This window comes from Solanum pennellii, chromosome 8 (genome assembly GCF_001406875.1).
Source record: "Solanum pennellii chromosome 8, SPENNV200".
Classification (NCBI taxonomy): Eukaryota; Viridiplantae; Streptophyta; class Magnoliopsida; order Solanales; family Solanaceae; genus Solanum; species Solanum pennellii.
In genome coordinates, this window is record NC_028644.1 from 177839 (window position 1) to 198418 (window position 20580).

A 20580-nucleotide genomic window follows, 5' to 3' on the forward strand; every position below is an offset into this window, starting at 1 on the left:
ATCAATAACTATTGATTATTAATATTAGCAAGTTAAGGATATCGACTCAGTAAGTTTAACATATCCTATAATTCAAATTAAAATCGATGAGTTCTGTTGCATGTAATTTAATATAAATTCTGCACTGTTTTTTTTTTTTGATACATTGAAGAAAAGTAGTAAATACGTAATATCTTTGCAATGCCCTTAAAAGACTCAAAGTTTTTGAGTCCATTATTAAACCACTACTAAAAGTAAGATTCCATTTTCTTTTTTGGGGTCTCTACTTTTTATTGTAATAGAATTTTTATTATACTTAATTATATTAACTTCTGTCTGTATTTGTTATCAAAATTGATAATGAATGCGATGATAATTTTGAATCTGTCTCTAGTAACATGCATAGGGATTCAGAGGGACTTTATCGAACTTATTTTATCATAAATAATTCTTTTTGTTTGTCAAATCTCTAGACATAAGGGAGACTTCAAAGGCAACATTAAAGCTAGCTTGAGAATTGCTTTTAAGTCACGAGTTTGAATTTCAAATAGTTTGGCACTTTTGAAATTTTTAAAAGAATTTAATTAAAATTACTGGCTTCGTTACTAGATCAATGGTTAGTAGAGCTTCATAATTTCTATTTTTGGTAGTTTCTTGTTGATGTTTTACCCAGCTCAGCTCTAACTTCATCGAAACACAAATATAGTTGAATTTGTGAAAGATTTGATCATAGTCAATATTATTGAAACTTCCCCAAAGGCATCATCTCTATCAAAAGTACTTGGTCAAATTCTAAGATGAATTAGCATAATTATTACTTAATTAATAGTTTAAAATGTTAAGGCATTTATTAGCCATGATTGAGCTTTGGATTATAGTTAATTATCATGTGCCCAGCGCCTTTCATGAAAAAAAGAAAATAAATAATAGCTGACTAAAATATTAGAAAAAGAAAACTCACCTAAATCGCTTACTAGTGCACCAATAATTGAGATTCAAAACAATACCAACATACTCCGAGTGATCCTACGAATAAATTAAACTTGAGAAAGATAAAATATACGTAACACTACTTCTTTTAAATAATAGAGAGATTCTTTTTTATTAGATTCACAACTCAAGAAAAATTAATTTTAAAATTGAAGGATTAATATAATACATTATTTCAATATTTATATTTCAAATTTGAAGTTAAAATAATATAGATAAATAAGTATGATCATACAAATAAGTGTTTTCTTTTTTCATTAGGGTGAATTTACATTATTAGTTACAGATTCATAAAATCCAATAGTTTAACCAAAATTTATATTTATATTAAAAATTTACTTAATATTTATATATAAATATTGTATTTCAAATTCATTAAGCTATAGTGTCGTTTTAGAACTCAAAAATTTAAAAGACTAATTCTATCCTATAAATATCATTGTTGATAGCTACGTTAATTAAAAATATATATATATATATACTACCCAATACAATAAATAACAATGAAAATTCTAAGGTTTGAAAATAATTAGTCAAAACTTTCATCTCTTTGACTTTCAACATTATTTTTGGATTTTTAGGCACATGCATGCATGTATATCTATTATCTTTATATAATGAATAAATTATAAGTTTAAATTATGAAAAATAATCATAAATTATTAATATTTTACGTTAAACATGTTTAAGAGTATAATTCTTTTTCAAATTATGTTAACGTGAAATAATTTTTTTATATCGGTATATTTCTTATCTTGTTAATGTAAAAAGAGATTTTGTATATGTAGTATAAATAATAAAATAAATATTCTTAAAGGAGGGATGTACAGTAAGAATTGATTATGTTTGGTAAATGATAACGTGTATGCTGCATTTGTTTGGTGAAGTTTGATTAATTACAAAGTTTTAAAAAGACTAAGATTTTTAAAAATAGGGTACGGGATAGTGGAGGGTTGTTTTGCTTTCCGAGGATTTAGAATTGTTGATATTTGTCATCGTATTAGCCTTATTGTTACAACATTTTCTTTTGGTATCTATTATCGTATGTTGTTTATCTTGTTTTGATTACTACGCTATATTTTATTGTTCTTGTTCCTTTCATGTTGACTTTACGTTGTTTTCCTTCGTTACTTGTTATGATTTCTGCATTATTTTCTTTTTTTTGTAATAAATTTGTTGCTTCTGTGTCGAGAATATTTCAAAAACACCTTTCAATGATAAAATATGTGTATACTCCCACTACTATTGGATCTATCTAGATATATTGTTATTGTATAATTTTAAATATGACATAATATTTAAATAAAAGTTGATCGTTTCTAAAAGAAATGTACCAAATATTGTAGAATGGGCCAAAACACACACGATATATCTCGTGTAATTTTATTATAGGGTTAAAGAGGTTAAAGTATGTACAAAAACAATATGCCTACGTCGTGAAAATAAAGCTGACTGTTATAACTTAAATATTTCATATAAAAAATAGTTGAAGAAAGAAAATATGAAAATAAAAAAGACATAACAAATAATAATTTTTTAAAAAAAGACATCATATAGCTTGCAAAAAACAAGGAACAACAATAACAAAATAATCAACAAATTATAACAACAGTCTTTTTAAATTTGTGTCAAATTAAATAATGTTATAAAATCAACATAGGGAATATTCTTTTATTTTCTATCAATCTAATCAAACTGTCATAGGAAATTGAACTTCAATTGTTAGTAGGGGCTTGAAAATAGACTTTTGAACATACACTAATAAAATATTTAAATATTCTGCAAGTATATGTAATAGATACATTTTTTATTTTTAATTAAATACTTTAATTCAAACCTCGGATATAAGTCATTTTTTATTAAAAATGTATTTTAAATTTAAAGTCAGTTTTCATTACAAATCTAAATTAATCGAATTTTAAAATATCAAACACCAGATGAAATAAACGAGAAAAAGAGAAAAACAAAATGATGAGAATATAAAGGAACAAAAATAATGTAGTGGATAATTAAGGCAAATATCACTTTCTCAAGCCCCTTTTCTGCTAATTTTGTACTTTTGGACTTGAAAATTTTGCCCTATAATTATAACTACAAAAAATCTTTTTTTTGCTGCTATTTGCAGATTTGCTCCCTCAAATTCCTATCTTTCAACAATCCAATCAAATCTTTTGGTCATAAATACTTTCCTTTTGGACCATAAAAAGGTAGTACTTGACAAAATAAAATCTTAACCAAAAGATATGTTTGTTTAGCCAATACACATGATTTTATACAAGTGATATTAGTTTCTTTCTTTTTAAAAAAAAAAAAAATAATATCGAATTTATAAGCTCATCAAACTAGTAAATACTGTAATTGTGTGTATTTGATTTTTCGATTTGATTTTGCATTATTCGGTTTGAATTTTTTGATTTGTTAAGTGTAATCCAATCCGATCCAAAAAGAATTGATTTGGTTTGGTTTTCCTCTATTCGGTTCGGCTCTTTTCGATTTATATCAATCTTTAATAACATAACCAAAGTATTAATATTAAATCTCTTAAATATAATTTCTGTGTAATTCGTAAGTAGTAGAACTTAATAATACAATACTTATAAGTATACCTATTAAAGATGTTCAAACATAAAATATAGACGTCATCATCATGAAAGAAATAAAAAGTGGTTAACTTTAATTCAATTCCAAACATAAACACTTTATATATCTATATATAATTCATTTTTTTCCCGGTATTTTGATTTTTATTTTTAAAATTCGAAACCAAACCATAAAACCAAACAAAGCAATTTATTAATCTAAAATCAATTCGAAAAACCAAAAAACCAATCCAAATAAAATTTCAATTTGATTATTTGGAAGCTAAGGTGCGATAAGCTTAAACAATTTTTTTTTTTTATATACTATGTATACTCATAAGTCATAATAAAGTATGTTGGAGCTTTTTAGAAAAAAGTAAATGTGTTTTGATATGTATTTAATTTCGTTTTCACTTATATATATTTAAAAACTCTTTATTTTTAGCCTCTTATTTGTACTTTGTAGCAATATTTATGTGTTTGTGTATAAAATCATGTATACTTTGTATATATAGAGTATATATTGTAATTATATAATTTTAGTTACTAGTTATGGATTACAATATATTTTACTCAATTATTTGTATTTCTTTAACTTCTCTAAAAAAAATTAAAAAAATTATGTTAAAAATCTGATGAAGTAGGCTACCCAATCTATCTAAGCCTAAATAGTTACATTACTGTTTATCAATTTTAACATGTTTAAATTCAGTTTAGTTTGTCAATTTAACACCTTCTAAGTGTTATTATGTTTGAATTAGACAATTCAGTGTATTAAAGCTCTTGTTACGTGCGGAAATATATGGAATAATTTATCCTTTAGTAGGATTGTATTGTTAAATAGATTTTGCTTTTGTAGTATCTAAATGGTGTGAGAGAGACAGAGTTGAAAGAGGATTTTTCACTTCTTTCTCTCATTCAAAATGTACATAAACATCTTAAATAACGCTCCTAAATTCTAATCAATAAAAGAAAGAAAATTATTTACGTGACTTTATTTCTTACCTTAAATAAATAGAACTACTATTTTTAAAATATTATCACTCAAATAAGCCATAAATACACCAATCATTTGTTTTTTAAGTATTATATTAATTATAGCTTTTACTCTAATGCTTGTTTGCGTACCTTTTCTAGTTACATTGCACTTTAGTGAAGTGGTACGATTTTTATATTTCTCGTCCATAATTAGCCATTTTTATAGTTTAAATAATAGCTCTTCATTTTATAGTTTAAATATATTATAATCCACTTTAGCCTTTTTGGTTTATATTTGATTCACTTTGATTTTCTTCTTCATTAGAGATTTAGATTTTAATAGAAAATATAAAGTTATTTTAGTATTTATAAAGAAAAACGAAAAATTGAGAATTTTTGTCGACTTATAACTTGAATAAAAGAAATTATCTTTTTGGATTTCTAACGCGTAACAATGAGGATCACATGTGTTAAAATGAAGATATCTTGTAAAAATAACATGAAATTCTAGAAAATGATTTCTCATATCGATTCTATCTTATTTAATCTAAATATAAAGTTTAGACTTTCTTTTTTTGAAAGACGTGTACGAACAAACCAATTATACATTACTCAATAGTTTCATTATCTAAAAGAAAATCATATATATTTAATATATTGTTAGTGAAAGAATAATGATTTATCATATTGACCAATTGCAGGCCTCCAAAATGATTTTTAAAATAACATAATTATTAAACCAAATTAAGAGGGTTTAGTGAGCTAATCAGTTGATGTTTAGTAAAGAAAGTCAACTACTACTTGTCAATTACACAATCCCCAATTTGGAATTTTAATAATATCATCAATAATGGTTCCATGTGAATCACTTAGTAATGATGGAAGCATATCGTTGGCATATTTTACTTTCTCAATTTATTAATTACCAATACATTTTCTTATATACTGTCAACTTAAATTAATCGGGATAAATAAATATCTAATATCATTTATGTAAAGAAAAACTCTGACTAAGGAGTCGTATTTGTTAAAATTACTTTACCTCTTAATTTAGGATTTTTCGAAGTGAATCTTAATTTATCTGAATTTCAATACATATGTTATCAAGATGTTCTTCAAATCAATCAGAATTTATCACCATATAGATATACTAACAATGACATATTCAAATCCAGTTTGCGAGTTTGATATAAAATTAGAGTTTCAAATTAAATCTTATATACATGATTAATATGTAGTTGTATTAATACAAATAAAATTAGATATTATTTTCAAAATTCAATTATTAACATCTAAATTCTGAATCCATCGATATTTTAAATTTATTGGCCATTGTGAAATCCACCATTTCAGCATGGGATTACAATAATGTTTTCCTTTGCCTTGTCTAGTGGTTTCACATATATATATCACGAGTGAATTTTTAATATTTGCATCCAATAAAGTAGGAAAGTTTTCTTTATGGTGCAACTTTAACCTATCATTATCAAGACATGATCTTTTCTTGTATTTTCCAATTATTACATTTGATATATTGGGAATGCCATAGAAAAATGTTCTAGTATCCATATCATTATATTATAAAAATAATAAAATAGGTCTTAGACAAAATGTTTATAAAGCAATGGACATCATTGCCTAAGGTCTAATGTTTTTTTTAGCATGTGCCAAGATAATACATGTTCGAATTTTTACACTTTTTGAAATTTATAACAAGTTATGACATTTGAATGATTATATTGTGCTTAAAATTTGTGGTGATTTCAAATATGTCAAAGTTGAATATATAACTAAAATTTCATACTAAAATAGTTGAAGAAAGAAAAAGCTTATATATATAAAGCGGAAAAAAAATCATGTTATTTCAGTTAAAGTGAGGATAATGTCATATAATCATGTTAATCGTATTTTTTGAATTATTTTACTCCAATATTTAATATCAGAGTTAAATCAATAATTCAATCAAATAAGTATGAAGATGGTAGAGTAATGAACGAAGACTTGACTTAGCGCAGCCTGTGATCATTTACATGTCAAATTACTATCTTTATTCGTATTTTGAAGGTGTGAATGCACAAAAATACTGGGGTTTATAGGTTATTAATATCACATGATATGAATGTGACACATAACAATCTTTAGTGTAACCAATGAATCTTTATTAAAAAAATCACGTTGATTTCACTTAAATAGATGTGACTCACGACGAATCTCTAATTTAATTCATGAGCCTTGATGAGAAAAATCATGTTAATTTCGTCTAAATAGACAATAGCAATTGACAAATATCGTATTAGGAACATATTTTAATTTGTTTTTAACTCAACAATCATAACATTCACATATTTATAATAATATTTTTAAAATGATATCATATAAATTAAAACGATGAAATAATACAGACTATTACATTTCGAATTAAAGAAAGTGTGATAGCCGACCAAATTAAAGAACTTTTTAATTTGTCCCTTCAAGTTTCGTTTTCTAATGAATGAGGAAACCTAATCATTAACCCAACCTCCTAATTACAATAATAAAACTCCAAATAAGGAAAAGCACACTTCAACCAATAGCAATGCATTTTTCTCAAACAGACTCCTATCACAACAAAAATAACTTTTAGCGACACTAAATATTGATACTGATAAAGGATGCTAAATTTTTTATCGGCATTAGTTAAGTGCTATTAGAACCAATGTTACTAAAGGCTTTAGAAACATATACAAAAAGTAACAATTACCGCTAAAAATACATATTTAGCGAAAATTAAGAATTAAATGTCATTAATGGTCATTTTTGTTGTAGTGCCTCAATCACACACAAAAACAAATCGTGTCATAATAGGTCAAATCGATGTATTCAAATTCGTTTCAAAAAGTAAAATATTCTATAACAAATCAAAGTGTTAAATGGTATATTCTATAGAATTGGTTGTTTAAATTGATTATATTCAAATTCATATTGTAAGGTATTTAAGATAAAATGTATTATAGCAAATATGACTGTCTTTAGTAGGATTTATAACAGAACTTCTAACTAAAAGATAAAAAAATATCCATTATTTTATGATAATATTTAATTGAACATGAAATTTTGAAAACTAAGCTTTTAATACATAATAAAAGTATTTTTAAAATCTAACGATCTTAAATATGATATTATATTTCTATAACTATAAAAAATACTTCTTAAATAGTTAATAAAAAGTTACAAAACTTTCAAATATAAAAAGGTACTATTAATTTATCTTAAAACATATTTTAAAAAAAAGACTTACTTCCTCGTAAAATAAAATAAATTCATAAAACAATCATGCGAAATAAACACATTAGTTATAGCGGATCTTGTTCACATAAAATGCACACTATGTATTAATAAATATAGTTTAGTTGTTTAATTTAGTAAGTAATATATAAATATGATAATTTTATCAAATCACTTGATCATAATAACTTGTCGTGGCTTAATGTAAGCATTTCAGACGTTTACATCAAATATATTTATTTACTATAATTAAATTATAACTTAAGCTAAAATATTGTTTATGTTTTCTTTTATTTATCATTTTCTTTTAATAGATATGACAAATCAAAATGTGACAAATAAAAATAAATGAAGGACATATATATTAACTATTTGAAATTATTTATCATGTATTAATTGATTTGCACCAATTACGGATGCATTTTTTTAAAAGTTGATATCAGTAGCCACTCAACAACAACAATAGCTCACTGCAGGGGGCGGATCTAATGTGGGGGTGCCACGACATCCAGTGATCTAGAAAAAAATATTATATATATATATATATATATTAATTATATATATATTAATTATATATATATTAGTTTTGCCATCAATATTTATCCCACCTAGGCTATGCAGGTTAGAACTTGGCCATCAACACTTTCTTTTTTTCCTTTTTTTTTTTCTTTTCTTTTTCTCTATTCATTCTTATTTATTTATTTATGACTATTCTTTATTAATTCAAATTGACCTTTTTTTTTTCCTTTTTTTCTTTCTATATTTGTTCTTATTTATTTATTACTATTTTTTATTAATTTAAATTGACCTCTTTTCATAATTAATTTTGAGTTTTTTTTATTTTCACTTGCATTAATTATTAATCTCTTGATATGAGTGTAACGTGTTTATTTTTTTATCAATTAGTGAGTACTGAATTACGAGCATCAAATAAATATTATTAAGAATATATTTAAATTGTAGTTTTAAAAAAACATAAGTTTCAAAATGATTTTTTTTAATTTAAAGGTTCTTGTGATCTTCATCGACATTTTTGCTATGTAACATGACTAGGCTGAAACTATAATTTTTATTCTTTCTCAACTATATATTTTCAATAACACATAAAGTCAACCGAAGATGAATATATTATGTTCATACAATTAGATGGTTTATACAACACAAATTTTAATGCGAAGAATCTTTTTTTTTTCTTGAAAGTTTCAGCGAAGAAGATATCAAATTCCAAAAGGAAATAAAATTGAATTGTTTAGTTATATCTAATTACATAATATCTAAAAGAAAATATTACTACATGCATATTTGATCGATTCATTTATAAAATAAATAAATCAATAACCTGAGTTGTAATCCAAAATTAAAGCAATCGATTCTTTCGTCTTACTTGAACGTTGTGGAATCCCCGACCTCCAAATCCTAAATCCGCCTCTGAGTATATGTAATGTGTATTTAGTGTTATTTTTTCTCTTTTTAGAACCTTAAGATAATCATTACAATCTCGATAACAGTTACAAATCACACAAGAAATATAAAGCGCACGAAATAAGTCTATGTTGTGAGACACTCGATTTAAAAGGCATCAAGAAAAATTAATTTCATTATCTGTAAATAACTATCCTTCAAACAGTCTAGGTCATTTGAAATGACGATCTATCTACTTTATAAGATAGAAATATAATTTACGATAAATCAATAACCAACCTAAAATAACCGCTCATTTATGTTAAAAGAATAAAAGATTATATAATTGGCCAATTGCGTAACTTCCCCTAAAGTTTTGCCTTTTAAATTGCCCCATCTAATATTTTCCTTTTTTGATAAAAGCCTAAAACTCACGTTACTTATTTGCCTTTTTCAGACGATTCTCTATTAAATGACATGATCACCCTTTATCCAACAGCCAAAAAGAGGCAACTACCATGGACAGAACTGTCATTTCAAGTACCCAAAAGTAACTGACGGATTTCATATATAAATATAAAAGTTTATCTTCTACCGTTAATATTGTAATGAAACTTAATCTACGGTTAATATAAGCACCCCACAATATTCTCCTGTACTACTAATGCAGCTGATATTCGCTTCCCGCTACTTACCCTTCACACTTTTAACCGCTATCGAAACAAAAGTCCTTCTAGAACATTTTTAAATTCATTTAATACGTTGGATAAGAATAATAAATTAATTTATCATATACTTAATTTTGAAAGGATTTAAAAATGAAAATATTATTGAATACGAATATGAATTGAAATTATTTTTAAAAAAAATTATGGACGATTTGAAGTAAAAGTTATGCAAATAGTTTTTTTTAAGGAAACCTCAAAATAGAATGTATTTAGTTGTTCAATATTATACAAATTCAAATGTCTATTGTGTACGTCATAAATATTAGCTGATCTTCTATTAAAAGACACATTAATAGTATAACTTATTTTTAAATCACATTTTAAAAGTATTTTTGTCAAAATATAATTTAGTCATCCTTTGATTTCAAATTATGATATTTTTTGACGTAAATTTAAATTAATCGAACACTAATTAAAAAAGAGCAAAGGGTATGAATTATGATTATTTTCGAGAGCCGGCAGGCATTTGGTTGAACCAAATTATCAACCACTTTCCTTCACACTTCTTGTTTTTTACAACTAAACAATTAAAATCAAATTATTTATTTCCAATTTGATTTATTTATTTCTTTTTTTTTCTTTTTGATTATATATAACTCTCTAAATTATCCACACTTTTTCTCTTTTTCATTTTTTCTAAAATTATTCCATTTCTCTCTCTCTGCGTTTCTCCATTCCCGCCGGAGAACTGCTTTGTTTGCCGGTGAACATTTGCCGGTGAAGTTGCAACGCGCATACTTTCTATGTTTCCATGCTTTTGAGTAGTGTCCGTTGTTTCCGCGCCTGGATAGAGTATCCGGAATCGCCGGCAAACGTTTTTCGTGTTGCCGGAGAGCTGCTTGTTGCTGGTGTACAGTGTCTCCAGAGAATATACTCTCTCTCAGATTCTCTATTGTGTTCTATTTTATAGTAGTGTATTTTGTTCCTGTGCGTAGTTCGATCGCTCGAGCTGTGAAATCGTTCTGATCTCTGAGTTTGGCTTGGTTTATGCAGTCTGGAGGTAATGTAGCCATCCTAATGCTTTGTTTATCGTTTATTGTGCTGTAAATTGTGTTCTAGGGCTTGGTTGACGGTCTCTGTCTCTGTTTTTTTCTTTTTCCTTCGTTGTTGCTGTTTCTGATTTAATTTTCCGGTGAAGTGTAGGAGAAGACTGCCGGAGGGGACTATGAGCTTTGGAATACGATGCTATGATAACAGTTGACGGTACAGTTTTATATTTAAAAGAGTGTGACGTTTCTTGTAAGTTTTTCCTATTTTGATAATGGTGAATGTGATTTTGTTCTTTACGCTTGAAGTTTGGATCACGAGCATTTTCATAGAAAACAAACAATTCCTATAGTTTTTTTTTTGTTTGTAAATTTAAGGTTTCGTATATTATGTTTTTGCAATGTTAGTATTGGAATGGAACAGTCCAAATATATAGAGCAGAACAGATACTGCAGATTCATATAGCTAATACTAACTAGTTTGGTTTGCTGCATAGTAGTAGTTGTAGTTTTCTCAGGAGGAGATGATCTTCAGTGGCCCGTTGCAATTTGAATATAAGAAAAGGAACCTATAAACAAAGGCGAAGCTAGGATTTTTGAGTTCATCAGTTCTAGATTTTTGAAAATGCAGATTAATGGGTACTTGATAAATCATTTATACATAATATTAAGTGATTTTTAAACACAAATACATGGTTTGACCCAAAATTATTGGTCACGTTGAACCTGTCGCGAAGCATACCTCAGTCCTGTCTATAATGATCTCCTGTTGGAAAATCTATATAACTAAAATAGCTTTTGTAATGGGACATATAATCGATTTCCCATTTTCTCTGTGGTTTCTTATGCAAAATCTGAAGTATTAACTTTAAATACATGCAATATTGCTGATAGAATGTCGAGGGAAGCTATGTTGGAGTTTTTGAAGCGAAAAAGGCTTCAACGAATGAAAGCAGAATCCATGAATGATTTGACTTCTGTCAGCAGTACAATGAGTAGAAGTGGAGGAGATGCCCTAAGATCTACAGCTTCCTGTGGTGTAAGAATTCGTGTTAATGCTGATATGCATTCAGGGTCTGGGACTTCTTTAAATGAAAGAAATGTTTTCCCAAAGCACAAGGTTGCGAAGTTTGATACGTCTGATCTTGAATGGACTGATAAAATTCCAGAATGTCCAGTGTATTATCCAAGTAAAGAGGAGTTTGAGGATCCTATAGTTTATCTCCAGAAGATAACTCCCGAAGCTTCTAAATATGGTAATGGTCTATATTAATATTGTGTCAAATAAGTCAACCCTTTCTTATGTCTCTCCTTGCAAGCATGTTTCAATTAGCTTTCCGGTAGAATTTACGTGCTAGTCCTGATTAAATATGTTTCTGTGATGGACCCTGGCTGTTAAGAATTAATGTACTTGCTATCTAGTTTCTTTGGCCTTATCTGTAGAGCTCTTCCATTTATATTTAGATAGCTCAAAGTTGTCCTAACTATAGTCAAAAACATATTGTAATTGCCTCTTGCTTTTTCTGGACCATGTTCTTGTCTAAGAATAGTTTCAGTTGGCTTCATTTGTTTGATAAGTGTTGATTTTACTTTGAAATGTAACAGGAATATGCAAGATTGTTTCCCCAATCATGGCTTCTGTTCCTGCTGGAGTAGTTTTGATGAAAGAGAAGGTTGGCTTTAAATTTACAACAAGGGTACAGCCACTTCGTCTAGCTGAGTGGGATACAGATGACAGGGTTACTTTTTTCATGAGCGGGAGGTTAGTTCCTCATCATATTTGGTGTTCACTTAATTGATAATTTGTCAGCTTTTGAGAAAAAAGTATGTTTTTCCAGAAACTACACATTTCGTGATTTCGAGAAAATGGCAAACAAGGTTTATGCTCGTAGGTATTGTAGTGCTGGATGTCTTCCTCCTACATATATGGAAAAAGAATTTTGGCATGAAATAGCTTCCGGAAAGACTGAGAGTGTTGAATATGCATGCGATGTCGATGGTAGTGCATTTTCATCTTCTCCCAATGATGAACTTGGAAAATGCAAATGGAATATGAAGGTGTAGATTTCATAGCAAGTTTCTTTTTGTTGTGCAATTCCTAATATGGAGTTTTTTTGTCTTCAAGGATATGTTCTATTGTCAGTATAAAAACGAGTTTTCGTGCCTTGTATCTGGTGTGCAAATTTATTTTGTTTTCGCATTCAGTGTTGTTTGATAGTGTTTTCCCTCAACCTTCTCTTTTACTCTTTTCCTAGTTATTCTGGTATATCCCTTTTTTCTTCCTTTCTGACCCTTCCACACGAAGGACAAAGTAAAAAAATTCTCATAATTTTCCGTGCATCAGCTTCTCCTGACTCCCATCAACGTAAGATGTAATATAACGGTGCTAAATGTCTTTTTGTTTACCATCTTTGTTCTAATAAACCCTCTATTTTTGGTTTCAGAGATTTTCTTGCCTACCTAAATCAGTACTTCGACTACTCGAAAAAGCAATCCCGGTAAACAGATTAGTTTTTGCACCTTTATCATTGAAATTTTGATCCAACCTGATTATTCCTGACTTCTTATTTATGTATCTTATAGGGAGTTACAGAACCGATGTTGTACATTGGAATGCTATTTAGTATGTTTGCCTGGCATGTTGAAGATCACTACTTGTACAGGTGTGGTTCTTTAATTCGAAGCATACATGTTAGTTCGGTTAATTTGGGGATTAATCATTTCTCTGTCTGTGTGTATAGCATCAATTATCATCACTGCGGCGCAGCAAAAACCTGGTATGGTATTCCAGGTCATGCAGCACTCGACTTTGAAAAGGTTGTCCGAGAGAATGTCTATAACAATGAGATCTTAACCGCCGATGGAGAGGATGGAGCCTTTGATGTGCTTTTGCAGAAGACAACATTTTTTCCTCCTAACATTTTATCAGAACATGATGTTCCTGTCTATAAAGCTGTTCAAAAGCCTGGTGAATTTATAGTAACTTTTCCAAGAGCATATCATGCCGGATTCAGCCATGGTAAACCTCTTTTTTCTTTTCTAGACTTAAGAGTCTAAGGATGTATAATGCCTGAAACCTGCAAGTCTGACAGCTCTCGAGCACTCCTCTAATTTTGGGCCTTGATGTTCTTTTTTTTTTTAAAATTCTTGGGGTTTCATCTTAGCTGACAGATAGTGTTAGTTAATTCTCTTTCCCTAATGTGTAGGTTTTAACTGTGGTGAGGCTGTAAACTTTGCAACTGGTGATTGGTTTCCAATCGGTTCAATTGCTAGCCGCCGTTATGCACTCCTGAACAGGGTGCCTCTTCTTCCCAATGAGGAACTTCTCTGCAAAGAAGCAATGCTTTTACTTACGGATTTGGAACTTGAATATCCAGCTTATTCATCTGCAGACTTGATCACCCACCATACCATCAAAGTTTCTTTTATAAATTTAATGCGGTTTCACCATCGTGCTCGCTGGTGCTTCCTGAAATTAAAAGCATTTTCTGGTATATCGTCATTTTCACACAGCACTATTCTCTGCAGCATATGCAAGCGTGACAGTTATGTAGCATATCTGAACTGCAGCTGCTATTCACATGCAGCATGCCTTCGCCATGGTATATTTGAATAAAACCTTTTCTTTGTCTACATTTGTTAGTTATACTGACAACACACTTAAGAGCTGATGAATTGGTATATGGTTTCTTCATCAGATCCTAGGTCACTTCATTTTCCTTGTGGCAGCAGTAGAACCCTTTGCTTAAGGGAAGATATTTTGGACATTGAAACTACAGCTAGAAAGTTTGAGCTAGATGACAATGTTTTGCATGATGTTGCGCATTATCAAGAAGGTGATGACTTTGCTCTCCTCTTGAACATGTTTCCGCAAGCTGAAGAGGAAGGATATGTTCCATATTGTGAAATAAATTCTGAATGGACAGTAAAAGCTGAGGACCGGGTAGAACAAACATTTGATGAGCAAGCTTCCAATGCGCCTGCCTCTAGTATTGAACTCGTGCCCAATACTGGTTTGACAATGGAGCGGAATGACTGCCTCCCCACTAGTATTAATGTAAGTTACCTTCATCCAGATTATTATATTGGCAGAACTGTTTTGACTTCTATCATGCAGAAATAGAAATGTATTTTATTGCTTGCTCAGGTACAGGAAAATGCTTATAACTCTCAAGAAGGAAACACTGTATCTGTGAAGCCTTTAAGAGACATTTCTAGGTGTAGAAGTGAAAGATCAGCTTGCTCACCTAGTGCTGACTATTTAAAAGTACATGAAAAAATAGCTCATGTTTCAGATGTTAGAACTGTTATTGACCAAGACGATGATGAGTCCGATTCAGAAATTTTCAGAGTGAAGCGACGTTTTAGAGCAGAAAATGGAAGTAGACGTGATTCAACATCAGTTAACATTGAGCACCAGGTATGTGGATACTGGGGTCTAAGTTTGGGTGCAATCTTTTGCTCTTTTTGGGTTTTCAAATTAAAGTTTCTAGTCAAACAGTTCTATGACAAGGGGAAAAGGTGTTGGTTTCTATTTGGCTTTTCAATGTGTATCTTCTGCATTCATTCATGTTCTCCCTTTCATGTTTTGCATAAATTAGCCTTGTAACATACATAATCTACATACTTCTTCGATTCGTGAAGGGATTGAGTTCATTATTTGCTGTGTAACCTACAGTTAGATGGTCAAAAGATAATAATTCTTGGGGTCGTTTGGTTTGAATTCAAGTTATGATGGGATTAATAATGATGAGATTAGTTATGATGGGATTATTTTTTATTGAGTGTTTGGTTTGTTGTATTCAAAATAATAAATTTTAAGAACAATTTATTTGTTTACAAAAATGCCCTTCATGAATGTAAAATTGATGTAACAAAAGGGTTGAAAGAGACATTTTTGTCATTTACTTATTTTATCCCGGGATTACTATACCACCCAAGGGGAAGGATAACTTATCCCGTTACTAATTATTAATCCCGAGATAAATTATCCCGGACTTGCCAACCAAACGACAATTAAGTGGTACTATAATTTAATCCCAGGACTATTTTGTATTATCCTTCACATCAAACGACCCCTTAAGTTATAGAGAATTAGAAGTGCAAAAAATAGTGATTTACTTCTAAAATATTTTTTGAATCATATTATTTTAGTTTGAGTTGAATAGATATAAAAGTTGCTACTGATAAAAGAAAAATATGCAAAAGTTGCAATGACTAGTAGAAAGGCTGACAAGTCAAATTGCTAAACTTGAGATGTAAATCATCGTCATATTGTTTTCAAGAAATCGTGAAACCAATGTTGAGTAGCTAGCTAGGTTATAGGTATTTTATGGTAACTATAGATTAAACATTGCATTGCATCCTGGCTTTTGCTTCAATTTTGCATTCAAACCCAATATTGAAAATTTGCTACTTTGCTTTATAAATCAGTTCTCTTATGGTTGTAAGAACTTCTTTTCGATTTTTGTTACCAAATTTGGAGCAAAATGAGGAGTGTATTTAGTTACGGGGCTCGCTCACATAGTTTTGCTACCTACACTCTGTCGATCCCGGTGCGTTATTGGTAGTTTATGACTGTCTTGGCAGGTTAACAAGAAATGAAACTAATTGTTTTTTTTAACTGGATAGTATGGACGGTAACCTCACGTATCAAAATAAAATTTTATATTGCTAATCTCCAACTGCTGTTGTATTTCTATTTCATTGACCAGTTGAAAGTTGCATTCACCTTTTTTTTCTTGCTTCAGTGAGGACATTTCTTGTTTTTGGTGTGAAATTCTACTATAAGCTACTGAAGTATTCTTGGCATTTACTTTTCCAGGGTTACAAACGATTAAGGAAACATCAAACAGAAGGGGTCGGGTCCTTATATTCATCAGACCGTTCCAATGCTAATTCAAGCCATTCCAAGGAAGACAAGTCGAGCAGAGGTGGTACACTTGCCATATCTGTTAAGTTTAAGAAAGGGTCTAACGAAGAAGCATCTAGTAAGCAAAATGAGCATAAAAGAGATGAAAAGTCGGGGTATGAGTTGGGTAAGACTGTTGGAGAACCACCTCCAATAGAGATAGGACCAAAGAGGCTGAAAGTCAAGGTCCTTCAATATTTAAGTTTGGAGGAAGAACTGAATAACTCATAAAATCCAACTTCACTGACACCAATGGGGACCTAACAAAAGGATGAAAAGTTAAATATTTAGGGGAAGCAGCTATGTAACTTTTAACCAAAACTTAGATTCAGGAAGTACATTCTATGTACAGGCCTCAAAAGGGGGCAAATGGAGCGCTGATGATTCTTATGGTTCTCAGGCCAGGGTGTTTTCTGTCTTTGGCAGGAGAACATTTCAATCTGCCTCATGGGCAGAGTTAGCTGATATTTGTGCTGCTGGGAGGTAGAATTACGTAGTGTAATAGCCGATAATGGTGTACTTTCCTTCCTTTGCCACGAGAAGATAGTAGATTCAGGTTAGGTACTTCACTCATGTACATTTTGTTCATTAACAAATTGGTCGATTCTTGTGAGGTCAAATGTCCAATATCAGGTCAGGTCTCTGATTTAAATGTGACATCTACTATCTATCTCCCTGTCATTATTCTTTTTGTAGCTAAGGGTCTTTTTGGCTTTGAGACTACATGAATTGATACAAAGAAAATTGTTTCTACAGTTGCTTCAAGATTAGTTTAGTTTCCTAATGACCTTCACTTACTATTATGTAAAGTTGGACATGTGTGTATTGAATATGATCAAAAGATTTTGGGTGCTAGACCAAAATCTATAGAGAAATTCGAGACACATACAGTGATTTTTTATTGAAACCATAAAGAGATGCATATATATACACTTAATTATATAATACTACAGATTCGAACTTGCTCTAAAACTTCTTTTCGTGGCTCCAAGCTCTCCTTTAAATCATTCTTATTACTCGTTCATTGAATTAAAGATTTGTATTTTTAAAGAGGATTTAGGTCAAGATGCATAAATGTGATCTCACTTAGAACTTAGCACAGAAGCAAAACAATGTTTGTCGAGCTTAGTGCTTCTTTAATGGTACAACTGTGACGTGTATAATGTCAAATAGAATCATCATATATAATATGAGAATACTCTTTTGATGTTCTTAATCAAAAGTCTTGAATTTAAGTCTCCTCAAGTATAAACTCTTTATCCGGTGCTTCAATGCTCTAATATAAATATTAAAACATCAAATTAAAAGTTGATTTAACATAAGGGGCCAAACATCATTTAATGATTTCCCAATCCATTGCTCTATGATTGACATCTCTCTGACCACTTTTCACTATACCTACCTACTCATTCTCCCTACCAACCTTCAACTACCCTGCCATCCCCTTCACTGACTTATTCATGCATTTTATTCATTTGCATGTACACAATTTATTACCAGTAACAAGAATCATGGTGATAACATCTTTCGTATTTAATCAGAAATTTCGAATTTAAAATAACAAATATCTTAATAAAGAGTGTTTGTTTTTTAAATGAATTTTACATAGCGAGAATCTACATTAATCCTTGAACGAATATCAAACATCAGAAGGAATAGGTATAGATTAGAATTATAAGATGATTGTGTAATGTTTTGATTATTCCAAAAAGTATATTTGAACAAATTAATTTCCTTTGAAAAAAAAATATTATGAAGGGTTGGTTGTGATAGAGACCCTACTTCTTAATTTTACTTATTATAAATTAATAAAATATAGTTTCATCTCTGTCCTTTCTCTGGACTGTACTGTCTTTTTCTGCTCAGCATTCAAAGCACTTTTCAAACTATTCCTATATGAATATGACTACTGCACATTTGTGCTGTGGATTTAACTTGAGGAAAAAATTGAGATTTGCCTTTGTAGTTTGTACTTTATATCAAAGGGTTGAGTTCGAGGAGCAAGTAGAGTGATTTTTGGACATTTAAGGGCTAATTTATACGAATTAGATAATTTTCTTAATTTTTTTTACGTGTCACTCTGTAAATATTTTGGTGACATGTTGCTTGGAATGATTGTTTTGCTTAATCTTTATGGAACCCGCCTTAGGGAGCTTGTGTAGTAGTATGTGCAGTCTCACCATTTTTAGAGTGATTTTTGTGCATTTAGGGGTTAATTTATAGGAATTAAGTGATTTTTTTAGTGAAAAATTTTCGCTCAAAAACAATTCGGGATCACATGTCACCAAATATTCATGATGGGCTATAGCACATGAAAATTGACAAATTTGGTTTTTTCGGCTTTGGGACTCGTTTGAACTTGAAAATGCGTTTGTTTGCCACTTAGGGTGAACTTATGCCATTAATAAGGTCTTAACGGACATTTATGATAAATTTCTTTCAAAAACAAGTGGAGATCACGTATCACCGAAAATTCATGGACTATAGCACACGAAAATCGGTAAATTTGATTTTTTCTACTTTGGGACTCGTTTGAACTTGAAAATGCGTCTGTTTGCCCCTCGGGATCATCTCATGCCATCAATAAGGTCATAAAGGACATCCATGAAAAGATTTGACAAAACATAAGTTAGGATCACGTATCACCATCAATGGACTATAGCACACAAAAATTGGTAAATTTTATTATTCCTGCTTTGGGCTCGTTTGAACTTGAAAACGCATTCGTTTTTCCCTCGGGATCAACTGATGCCATTAATAAGCCCCTTGTGACCAACAGACTCCATTAATAAGGTTGTAACTGACGTCCACAAAAATTTGGATAAAAGACATGTGGGATCACTATCACAAAAAATCAATAGACTGTAGCAAATGAAAATGGGTAAATTTAACTTTCCCCGCCTCGGGGCTCGTTGGAACTTAAAAATGTGTCTGTTTGCCCCCTCCGAACCAATTTATTCCATTAATAAGGTCATAATGTATGTCAATTAAAAAGTTTAGCCAAAACAAATCGAGATCACGTATCACACCAAAAATCATGGTATAACACATTAAAAATGTTAATTCGATTATCCCACATTATATTGAGGCTCTTTTGAACTTGAAAATGTGTTAGTTTGGCTCTCATGACCAATTGACTCCATTAATAGGGTCATAACGAATGTCTATAAAATTTTTTAGCAAAAAACAAGTCGGGATCATGTATCACAAAAAATTCGTGAACTATAGCACACGAAAAATGGTAAATTCGATCGTTTCCCGCATTAAGACTCTTTTGAACTTGAAAATGTTTCTATTTGCCCCTCGGGACCAACTAACTCCATTAATAAGGTTTTTAAGGACGTCCACAAAAATATTCGACTAAAAACAAGTCGAAATAATGTATAACCATAAATTCATGGATCAATAACAAGAAATAAAAATAACTAATGTATTTTATTTAGATTTTTTTTTCTTCAAAATTTTTCTAAATGTATGTGTGAAAAATCCAAAATTTGGTTTGAGCCAAAAGATATTTTAAAATCAAAATCTGATCAAATTTCATAGCTAATCAGATAATTATTTTTAAAACTATTTTAAAAATTTACGATCAAGTTTTTAGAAAGTTCGTTAATGATAAGACTTAGTGTCTTGGGGAATGATACAATGTGTATACTAAGCTAGGAGAAATAAAATTAGAAATAAAAATATTTAAATTTTCGTAAATACTTTTATATATATATATCAGATAGTTATATCAAATCAAATAAGTTAATTTTAACGAC

General features: G+C 29.8%; 1 pseudogene; it reads left to right on the forward strand.

Moving 5' to 3' along the window:
- Window positions 1–10535: 10535 nt before the first annotated feature.
- On the forward strand, window positions 10536–17600 carry LOC107029078 (annotated as a pseudogene).
- Window positions 17601–20580: the final 2980 nt, after the last annotated feature.